This window comes from Euprymna scolopes, chromosome 19 (assembly GCF_053919585.1).
Source record: "Euprymna scolopes isolate OS-2025 chromosome 19, ASM5391958v1, whole genome shotgun sequence".
In the NCBI taxonomy this organism is placed as follows: Eukaryota; Metazoa; Mollusca; class Cephalopoda; order Sepiida; family Sepiolidae; genus Euprymna; species Euprymna scolopes.
Window position 1 is genome coordinate 63,492,652 of NC_136500.1, and position 12,500 is coordinate 63,505,151.

A 12,500-nucleotide genomic window follows, 5' to 3' on the forward strand; every position below is an offset into this window, starting at 1 on the left:
TTTAAATAAAACAAGTGAAGCATGCTTGAGTGCACAGTGAACGACGCATAAAAATGACTAAGTTCAGCATTTGCCCCCCCCATTTAGTCCCAAAGTTCCAAGGGGACGTAAAATCCTAAGTACAATCTGCACAACTTTATTGTAATAAACCTCTCTGCATGTTTCTGTTTACATCAGTCATCCGGTTTTAAATCTTATCTTTACTTGAATTTATAAATGCTGATTTTTTCGGTATACAGATTCCCCCTTGTTTTGGTTCTGAGCGCAACCGACCCTACTTTCTTTTCTTGGCTCTCAGCCACATTCGGGCCAAATTTAACAGGAATAAAATGACGCCTTTTGTTCAAACTAAAATAATCAGACTAAAATACAACCTCTTCAGACAGATTGATAGAGAAAGGTGCCGAAGAGGCTAATCGTATACGTGTTCTTGAATGTACTTTGGCGGCAGAAAGATATTTCAGCATCAGCTTCGATTAAAGATGTTTGCCGTTGTTGGGGCTAAACATGATGATAATTGACTGTCAAGTGCGATTATTTATTTTAAAACTGTTAAAAGTACTCCTAAAAAGGGGGAAGTAAGTATTACAGTATGCTAAATGTAGATGGGTAAAAACAAATACCGAAACACATAAGATTCATTACAGACCTCCAAACCTTCTTGTAGTTATTATTCTAACGTTTCAGAAATTTATAGATGGAGATTGATAATTGACATCATCTAGTTTATTCGTACTATTACTCTCATTTGGAATTTTTATGCTTAGTATTTGTGATTAACGACACATCAATTAGTAAGGCTAAAAATTCCTCAAGGATAAAAGATAAATGCCAGGTGAATGATTAGGAATAATATAGGAGGATCGAAAATGATGAATGAAATGAAAAATATTTGAAGGCGATTTATGACAAGTATTTGTTCTTATTAGATTTTAAACCAACAGTGTTGAAGCCTGCAAGTAAGCAAGCACGTGATAATGTGTTCCACGGATGGGAATTTATTGGAAGGTAACTCGATTCATTGAACTTCCGCTTGATGTTAGTCATACGGAGAAAGCAAAGTGCTTTGCAATGGTCATACGAAAAGATTTTGTTTTGGTAATGACTCGATTCTTCAGATTCAGGCCAGGTAATAATAAGCAAGACTTGTGTACCATATGAGTGATTATATGATGGTTTCTATTGCTTGAAAGAAGCTTGTCATCCCTTCAGATTAACGCGTAGCGTCCATGCGCACATAGATGGCTCTTTAAATCAACTACACTCTTGCAAAATCTTTCAAAGTAGCGACAGGGGAACTTGCCAGTATTTGTTGTAGGACTTCACTATGCACCTTTGAGAGTCTTGTGAAAACGCTTGCTGCAGTACTTGTGTGGTATAAGAAGCAGCACAGCCTCATTTGTTGGTCATGCCTGACATTGTGTGACGTCACATGGTTTACTAAACCAGCTTTAGACAGAAGAAATTTGCCACAGATTGTGCATTTCACTTCTTTTTTCAATTCTGAAGGAATTGCGGATTCATCCTGCTTTCTAAGGGCACGTTTTAATACCGTATAATTATCAGACGCTTTGCCTCAAATTTTCTAAATCCTTTATTTCGATCTGTAGTTTGAACTTTCCAGTCGTTTATAACAATCTCCAGCAATTTGTGCTTAGCCTCATCCCCCCATACATCCTTAAACCTTTTCGTAGGTTTATGCTGCGGTCTCTTTCCTATGGAAAGCTCACCATAAAACAGTTGTTTTTCTACCCTATTATCTGTAAACCTTCAGTAAGTGGTCAGTCTAACGCATTTGATTTTGAACGAATCCTCATTTCTATGCTACAGCAGTTTAATTGTTAAGGCCAGCAGTGTCAGGAGTATAGGACCTCCAACTGATGTTCAGTATTCTACGGGTGCACATTTAATGAAACTTTTCCAAAAGTTAACATACCTTTGATATGTAGTCCAAGTTTCTGATGCATACAGTAAACGAGTCAGGACACACGCCTCATATCCACTGATCTTTGTTTCTACACTGATTCTTATATTCGACCAAACCTGTTTTTCAAGCTTACCAAAAACATCACTAGCCTGGACTATTCTGTGGGATATTTCAGCAGCTGAGGTTCCATTTTTACGCAGCCTATCCCGAGATATTTAAAGGTATGAGTGACTTTCAATCTCGTCCTGTCACCCAGAATAGTTGGTCCATATGTGGCAGACCAGTTAGAGGTAAATACATAACAACAATTTATGTATGTGTGTGTTTGTGTGTGTGCGTGTCAAAAGTTGGCTAAGTCAACGAGAACTCCTGTTCAGGAAAACTTTGTACCTATTGGTCTGGACCAAACGATCTGTTTAATATGCAGCAAGGTTTGCAAGTCTGCTGCTGGTTTGAGAAGACATATGATTGTTCATAAAAATACCCTTCAACCTCCAGAGGAAGTCAACTCAGTAGAAATTGCTCAATTTGTATGTTATATCTGCTTCAAGATGTGAAAATCTGTGGCAGGACTGCAGAGTCATCTAAGATGGCATGGACGACGAGATAGAGAGAACTCAGTATGCAGCAATCATATATATATATATATATATATATATATATATATATATATATATATATATATATATATCACCCACTAAATTATCGCCCCATTAGCCTCCTCCCGCTTTTCGCTAAAATATTTGAGTCCTTAGTTAATCCAGCCCTAGTCCAGCACCTAACAGCTGCTAAACTCCTGACTGACAAACAATATGGATTCAGGCAAGCCCGTTCAACAGCAGATATCTTAACTGTAGTTTCTGAACGTATATACCGTTCATTGGATAAAACAGGGGAGGGTAGAGCGGTGGCCCTTGATATATCTAAGGCTTTTGACAGGGTATGGCACGATGGTCTTCTAAGGAAAATTAGATCATATGGAATCACTGGAAGAATTCATAATGTAATTAAATCCTTCTTAAGTAATAGAAAAATCAAAGTTGTCCTCAACGGAAGTACATCCAAACAATATGACATAAATGCGGGAGTACCTCAGGGGTCTATCCTTGGACCTCTATTATTCCTGATATTCATAAACGACCTCCCTGATAAAATTGTTTCGGAAATGGGTATATTTGCCGATGACACCACTCTCTATAACAGATATGAGGGGAAAACAAATGAACACATATCCAAGGAAATGGCAGAAACACTAGAGGATGACCTCCAATCCATAGTGGAATGGGGACAAAAATGGTTGGTCACATTCAATGCTGCTAAGACTAAGCTTGTTTCCTTCAATAACTACAAGAAACCTTCTCTACCACCAATAGCAATGGCCAAGAACACATTGCCTGAAAGTACTTCTTTTAAACTCCTCGGCCTAACGTTTACAGGGAATATGAACTGGAATAGATACATTGAGAGCATTGCCAGGGCTGCTGCAAGGAAGGTTGGCTCCCTCTACCGTGCTAGAAAACTACTTACGCCTGACAGTATCCTATACCTCTATAAGGCAACCATTCGCCCATGTATGGAGTACTGTTGTCACATCTGGGCTGGTGCATCTGCTGCTTGTCTCTCGCTCCTGGACAGGGTTCAAAAGAGAGTCGCCAACCTGATAGGTCCTGAACTGTCATCTAGGCTTCAACCTCTGTCCCATCGACGAGATGTTGCATCCCTCTGCCTGTTCTACAAATACTTTAATGGTGAATGCTCTGACGAACTGCAAACACTTGTACCTCCCCGACGTAACTACCCCCGACAAACCCGACACGCTACTAAGTCTCATCCCTTTACAGTAGAGATCCCTAGGTGCAAGAAAGCCTTTTACTCCAATAGTTTCTTCCCCAGAACTGCAGGTCTTTGGAACTCCCTCCCGGGATTCTGCTTTCCCAACTGCAATTATATGCAGAAGTTCAGGTGTAATGTTAACAAACATCTTTCTACTCTTCTCCCTTCATAATGACCCCGCTAATTAAGTCCCTAATAGTAGCCCCCTGCTTGAAAGTGGCACTGTGCCTTGTTTGGGGTGAAAATTGAATAAAAAAATAAAATTTAAATATATATATATATATATATATATATATATATATATATACACACATATATATAATCATACATACATATAGATAGATATATCGGTGTGTGTAAGAAATTTTATTTAAACTGTAAATTAAAATTTACAACAATTTATTATTATCATAAAGAATAAAGTTAAAAAGTTACAATTTTTCTTATTCCATATTGTTTCCAAAAATGGCTCTTATCCTCAGAGGAAAATAGCTAGCAAAATAACATTCATAGACAAGCTATAATTTTGCTGGTGAGCACATAAATTGAAGACTACAAATTATGAGAGAAGTCATATTTGTATAAAAGTCGATAATAATACAGAAATATATAGATTAAGAAGATGCTCTAAATGAAGTCCAGGCTCAATGAAGAAAAATTTGGAAAAGTGGTAAAATCCAAAGAAAATCCAAAGAAAACATTTATTGGTCAAATGTAGATATACAAATGAAATAGTCCTATAATAAATGTAATAATCTAAGTTGTTTATCAGTAAACATAAGCACATTTCAAATTGAAACCCGTGCCACTTCTGCATCTGCAGATAAATACGGAGGGGCCCTATGTACTGTTAAACCTTTATATGCATATGTATATATTAAAAAGTGTTAATAAGAACGGTAATGCCTGCTATATAATAGGTTTCCTTAACTACCATAGAGAAAGTTGGAAGAAACCGAAGACGTCAAATTTTTCAAAACTTTGACCTCAATTTTGACCCCTTAACATTTTGTATTTTTGGCTCAAATTGAATTATTAAGTTTGATCCATGTCTAAGTAACCTACATCTAAGATTTCAAGTGTTTAGACCCAAAATTGAGGGAGAAGTTTGGTAGAGACTGCAAGGATCAACTGTGTAAACTTTGACCTCTTGCCAACCAAATTTTCGCTCAAAAACTGATTAAAAAGCTTGCTGCATGTCTGAGAACCCTTTATGTAAAATTTATAATGTTTATACACAAAATTGGCTTGATAGTGTGCTAAAAAATGCAAAATGTAAAATCTTTTGAACTTTGACCCGTTGGAAGCCAATTTTTTAGCAAATAAACGATTAAAAAGCTTCCCCTATGTCTAAATAGATTTTATGTAAAATTTCAAACGTTTAGACTAGAAATTAGCTGGTAAAGACCGCAAAGGTTATTTTTTAAAACTTTGACCCACATTTTTAATCCCTCAACATTTATTGTTTTGGCCTCAAATCAAATTTATCTAAAATTTCTGGTGTTTAGACTAAAAATTGGCGGTGGAGTTTGGTAGAGTTTTCAAAGATCAAATCGTTAAACTTTTATCCCTTAACAGCCACATTTCTGACCGAAATCCGATCAAAAAGATTTTCCCAAATCTAAATATCACTTATGTCAAATCTCGAGTCTGTAGAATGTAAATTGACAGAGTTATTGTGTAGGAAAATGTACACAGACGGAAAGACACAAGAGGCATTTTCACTTTTATAGCCATACTAGCAGGTCAGCGGGACTTTGCCCGGGCTCTATGTATTGTTGATAACTTTATATGCATATGTATATATTAAAAAGTGTGCATATGTACGGTAATGCCTTTCTATTATAATAGGTTTCCAAAAGAGAAAGGTTGGTAAGGACCGCAGAGGTAAAAATGTTTTCATTTGACCCCAATTTTGACCCTTCAACATTTAGTGTTTTGGGCTCAAATTTAATTAAAATACTTGACTCATGTCCAAGTAATCTACATCTAAAATTTCAAGTGTTTAGACCCAAAATTGGCGGTGGAGTTTGGTAGAGTCTGCGAAGGTCAACTTTTTCAATCTTGACCTCTTGGCAGCGAAACATTTGCCCAAAAACTGGTTAAAAAGCTTGCTGCATGTCTGGATATCCGTTATTTATGATATCAAATGTTTAGACTCCAAATTGGCTAAATAGATTGGAAGAGACCGCAAAGGTCAAATCTTTTGAACTTTGACCCCTTCGCAACCAAAAACCGATTAAAAAGCCTGACCAAGTCTAAATACTTTATGTAAAATTTCTACAAATGACTACAAATTGGCTGAGTAATTTGGTAGAGACCTCAGATGTAAATATTTTAAACTTTGACCTAATTTTGACCCCTTTAACATTTATTATTTTGGGCTCAAATCAAATTACACTGTTTGATCCATGTCCAAATAACCCATATCTAAATTTCAAGTGTTTAGACTAAAAATTGGCGGAGAAGTTTGATAGAGTTGTCAAATTTCAAATCGTTGAACTTCAACCCCTTCACAGCCACATTTCTGGCTGAAAACCGATCAAAAAGTTTTTCCTTAATATCAATACCCCTTATGTAAAATTTCGAGTCTGCAGATCGAAAATTGAGTCATTGTGTAGAGAAATGTACACAGTCTGACAGGCAGACAGAGATATACACAGAAATTTTCATTGTTATATATATATAGACTAGCAGTTCAGCCCGACTTTGCTCGGGCCCTATGTACTGTTCATAACTTTATGTGCATATGTATATATTAAAAAGTGTGAACATGTACAGTAATTCCTTTCTATGTAATAGGCTTCCTTAACTACCATAGAGAAAAGAGACAACAGATGTCAATTGTTTTTAACTTTGACCCCAATTGTCACCCCTTTAACATTTATTGTTTTGGGCTCAAATTAAATTAAAATGTTTGACCCATGTCCAAGTAACCTACATTTACAATTTCAAGTATTTAGACCCAAAATTGGCGGAGGAGTTTGGTAGAGTTCTCAAAGGTTTAATCGTTGAACCTTGACCCCTTATCAGCCACATTTCTGGCCGAACACCGATTAAAAGATTGATTAGAAGATTGTCTTTTTAACGCTTTTCCAAAAACCAAAATATCAGCAGTAGCAATCTTGTTTTGGAGCCGGTGTAAAATGTATAAGAACGCATCAAACATTCTTTCTTCTCTTCCCCCCCCTCTTTCTCGCTTCGACGTCACACGAGAACATGTCTCTCGTTTTCATAACATCGTCGCTGTCAAAGCCGTCAAAACCATAATTACACACGCCACACGGGCACTCAAAAATCACTTATGCACACACGCACATTTTCTAATTAATAACAATGAATTACTTTCCTCACGAATTACTTTCCTCGCGGGACTTTTAAATAAGGCGAACTTCGCCGGTTAAAACACCAACCTTAAAATAAGGACATTATTTTCACCCAAGACTTTTACCTTCTAAGCTTATTAATTCCACGGAGGACTTTCATCTAACATTCTAATAATAATGACTTCGCAAGAACTTTCGCTGATCGGACCTTTGCTAATTCATCTTATTGTTTTTGTAAAAAATAAATTTTAAACCAGGAGGTGTCATTTTGTTTTATTCCTTTTTTTTTTATTTTGTTTGGGGCAAAGAGATTTAATTTCACTTAAACTTTTCCTCTACAAGTTCACCCCGGCTTCGCTCGGGACCTATGTACTGTTCATAATTTATATGCATATGTATATATTAAAAAGTGTGCATATGTACGGTAATGCCTATCTATGTTATATGTTTCCTTAACTACCATAGAGAAACGTTGGTAAGGACCGCAGACGTCAATTGTTTTAAATTTGACTCCAATTTTGACTCCTTAAAATTTAGTATTTTGGGCTTAAATCAAATTAAAATGTTTGACCCTTGTCCAAGTAATCTACATCTTAAATTTCAATTGTTTAGACCCAAGTTTGGGAGAATCTGCAAAGTTCTACTCTTTCAACCTTGACCACTGGGCAGCGAAACATTCGCCCAAAAACTGATTAAAATCCTTGCTGCATGTCTGAAGACCTTTTAGGTATTTCAAATGCTTAGACTCAAAATTGGCTTAATAGTTTGCTAGAGACCGCAAATGTAAAATCTTTTGAACTTTGACCTCTTGGCAACCAAAATTTCGGCCAAAATTGATTAAAAAGCTTGCCCAAGTGTGAATATAATTCATGTAAAGTTTCAAATATTTAGACCAAAAATTAGCTGAGTAATTTGGTAGAGACCGTAGAGGCCAATTTTTCAAAAACTTTGACCTCAATGATGATCCCTTAGCATTTATTGTTTTGAGCTCAAATCAAATTATAAAGTTTGATCCATGACCAAAGAACCTATACCTAAAATTTCAGGTGTTTACACCAAAAATTGGCGGAGGAGTTATGTAGAGTTTTCAAAGGTCAAATCGTTGAACTTTGACCCCTTAATAACCACATTTTTCTGGCAGAATATCGACTAAAAAGATTTTCCCAAATATCAGTACCTCTTATGTCAAATTTCGAGTTTGTAGACCGAAAATTGACAGAGTTATTTTGTAGGAAATGTATGCAGACAGACAGAGACACACACATACACAGACATTTTCACTTTTATATATATATATATATATATATATATATATATATATATATATATATATATATATATATATTATTGTTCTTTTACCTTCTCGTCTTTCTTTTCTACCTTTTTTTCTTTTATTATCTTATCTTTATAAATGGCATCCATTATTTTAGTCATCTTATATTTTCTTACTAATATTTATTTCTATACTTCTTTTTTTATTTTTTATTTATCTTCTTATTTACGTATGTTTTATTCTTTACTGTTTCTTTTTCATTTCTAATCTACATGTTCTTAACCCAGCTTTTATTTGAAGTTTAAATGAGATGAAAAGCATTCAGTTTCGAAATGCGATAGTTTCAAGAGTATTTCCTCTCCATTTTACCTTCTTCTCTCCTTATTTATCTGATGGTATAATATGCAATCTTATGGCCTGTTTGTTTTTTATTATTTTTGACATCTACATTTTTCACTCGTTGTTTTTAAAGGACGTGTACATCTTTACAATTTATGACTATATATATATATATATCAGTATTCCTGTGGTTTTGTTTGCAATGACGTCATGGATGACGTCATATCATTGTATACTATATATATATCTATATATATCTATATATATATATATATATATATATATATATATATATATATCATAGAAACTGACGTCATACATGGTGTCATATAGTGTTAGGTATGGGGGCAAAAATGAAAGATTTTTCGAGCAACGCCTACTAGTTTATATATATATATATATATATATATATATATATATATGTGTGTGTGTGTGTGTGTGTGTGTGTGTTTTGAGGTAGCATTTTTCATTTAAGCAAACTCTAGCATTGCTACAAATATATTTTGCTGATTTCTTTCTGTCCTCTGATGAGAAGAATAGCAAGAATAGCATTCTTTGAAACTCCGTTGAATAAGGACTTTGTAAATTGTCTTTTTGGGGGGTATTCTATCGATTAATAAATTTAATTGTAATGTTCAACTTACAGTATTAATTTCTTTTTTCTTATATATATATATATATATATATATATATATATATATATATATATATATATATGAGAAAATGTGTTTCATTCGTTCCGAAAGTTCACTTCATCTTTTCTGTCTAACTCAGTGACAGAGAAATCCATCTTAACACATTTAAACCCGATCTTACGCCTAACACTGCCCTCGTAGAAAGGCAAGTAAATATGAATTCGATTTATACCCCCCCATGAGCAACGGGTCAGATAATAGTTATTACTCAACATAAATAATTGTTTGATGACGTCCCATGAAAAGTTTTGAAATTGTGTTTTTTTTTTTCTTTTTTCTTTTTTTTTTTTAGAGAAAATACGATGTAGACGGGCGATTCACCTGATAGCTAATAAAACGCTTAAAAGCTTAGGGAAGATAATGTAAATATCACGCGATCAAAGTCTGAAAGGTCAGAATTATAGTGCGTTAGCTTTTAAAAACTGTCAATCAAATCCAGCCTTATTTTCGGTTTCGAGAAGCGCGTGTTATAAGGATCGCTTGAATACTAAGTTTGCAACCAAAAACGATAACGGAATAGAATTAAGCAGGTCTTAGATTTGGATTGTTTAGTAATACGCACATTTCTATACTCACAGATATCGATTATGGTTCTAATAGCACATATCCAGTTGCCATAAAGATGCTATTCGAAATACATTTTACTGTTATAATAATTAGATATCTTATATGCTGCAATAAGCTATCACTAATAAGAAACTATTGTTATAGCATGTCAGTAGGCAGAAATTATGGCAACTAGTATAAATTTCGGCGAGTGTTATTGCCATGGCCCTAGGAAAGGTTATAAATAGAGACGCGAACAAAAGGTTTAGTTAAAAACAATGTATTATACAAGAAAGTAATAACAAAAAGAAAGGTTGTCGGCATTTTCTGCCTGTTAAGTTAGACAGTCTACATGTCTTGCATTGTATTGTGACAATTTCACTCGAGATTATTCACCTTCGGGCTTTTTATAATAATTAGAAGAGTCCATTATAAGTGAATGGGTAAGTCTCAATCACAGTTACATAAGTGCATGTCAGGACAACCTGGCGTCAAACGGAAATAGACTGGTGTGATTGAAGCAAGGATATCAAGGGTTACTTCTCCAGGAAAAAAAACGGGTTAGAAATGCAGCTGTCGGTTGATAATATATAAAAAAGAGCGTCCCGTTTTCGGAGGATAAAAGACAGCTTCGATGCAGTCGAAACCGGTAAGCGAGAGAGGCGAGATGCGTCTAAAACTGTAGAGAGTCTCTAAGTGGATACCGCATCGAGACTCTGCCACTATGTTGACCATCTTAAGACTTAGTAATAAAATTAAGTAAGAAATAATTCACGTCGTCTCCCCCCCCCTCCACAAAGAGAACACTCTCTGAATAAAACCTTTGAAACACCAGCAAATTTCCATTGTGTTCCCATGCATGAGTAAATTTGTCTTGAGTTAAACAGAAGATGACAACCATGAAGTGATAAACGGTCAAAACTGGGGGAAAACGGCGATCGGAGGATGAAAGACCAGCGACTGTGCACGTATGTAAATAGACTTGTTTTGTTTATTGTTCGCTAACTGCTGATAACACACGCACACAAGTTGGAAATGACATGTTCGAATATTCTGTTTAATGTTTATTTATGAAAATGTCACACTATATAAACATTATTGTGTGATGGCGTATAAAATTAGCCTCTCTGCTGCAGCTGTTTTCTTTTCCTTATCGGGGAAGGGACTCTTTGTGATATTAGTAAACTTCTTAATTTTAAATATATCCAAAAATTGTATAAACATAAACACACAAAATAAGATAAATCGAGTAATTATTTAATATAATTATTAATCGAGAAATTGCAAAATGAAATAAGTACCACTAATAACTTTCATCACTCGCATTAAGATGTAATACTCTACAGAATTGTATGCTTATATTGTTTGGAAACTGATTCTAAAACTCATCTGAAGTTGTTATAATAAAACGGACACAACGAATAATATTTTTTTTTAATATAATTATTGGAATTACGATAATTTTGTTTATATTTTTATATTCCTTTCAAATCCATCAAAAGTTCCGTGCATTTGCTTCGTTTTTCTGCCTCTTTGATCATCATCATATGAATTGTTGACACGTCTAAATCTAGGAATCGGTAATTTTTTCGTTCTTGTTCATCTTTATTATATTACTAGAGCTATAACAAACAGCATATTCTTTCCATTGTTTTGACTCTCGAGTATATATCCGTTTATATCTTATATGCTCTTCTATAGAGTGATGTGGTTCTCGGTTGATTAATTGTGTCTGTGTCGGATATATACTCGAGAGTCAAGACAATAAAAACAAGACCGTGCTCTCGTGTAATGAATGAATGTGTGAATGTAGGATTGACATGAAATTCTTAAAGATAAACTAAAATAACCGAACAATGGGCTGAAATGTCTTAAATAAATAAAAAGTAAATGATTTAGAATGACGTTAATGAACTTAAGGATGAATTGAATGACCTTAAGAATGATCTGAATGCTTAAAAAATAACTGGAATCCTTTAAAAACAACTTGAATGATCTGGAGAATGACTTGAATGGATTTGAGACTGACTGGTTGTAAAGTGGGTGATCATTTTACATTAAATTAATACAGAAAAGTAATCCCCCACTTTATATCGCAATAAGTACAGTATGTAATAAGAACAGATACTACACTTTGATCTTGGCCAAAAGGCCCAGAAAGGATATTTATTTGCTCCCGCACCCAGCAAATTAGGCACAAAGCCGATTTTTAATGTGAAGAGTGAAGGGGAATTAGGGACCAACTCCCCGGTGAGTAGGTGAGCTGGATAGTGACAATTGGTATGAAGGGTTGCCCCTACATTGACCAAGGTCATATATGTGGGATTGTCCCCACATATGGTCTTTGCTTGCAGTATCTGCCGGAACAGATGGTATTTATTTGCTCCCCCACCGAGCAAATTAGGCACAAGGCCGATTTTTAATGTGAGGAGTGAAGGGAGGGGGAAGGGAAAAAGGGGATCAGCTCCCGAGAGGTGGGAAATGGGAGCTGGTTAAAGGTCAGGTGTGTGGGGTTTCCCCCACATCTGGCCTTTGCTTGCAGTATCTGCCGGAACAGATGG

The 12,500-nt window shown here is 35.1% G+C and overlaps 1 long non-coding RNA gene and 1 pseudogene across 1 annotated transcript in view; one reads left to right on the forward strand and one right to left on the reverse strand.

The window, feature by feature from the left end:
- Positions 1-12,500, forward strand: part of LOC145303660 (uncharacterized) — a 454,290-nt gene that overhangs the window by 349,443 nt on the left and 92,347 nt on the right. The window lies entirely within an intron of this gene.
- LOC145240464 (U2 spliceosomal RNA) lies at positions 11,978-12,103 on the reverse strand (annotated as a pseudogene).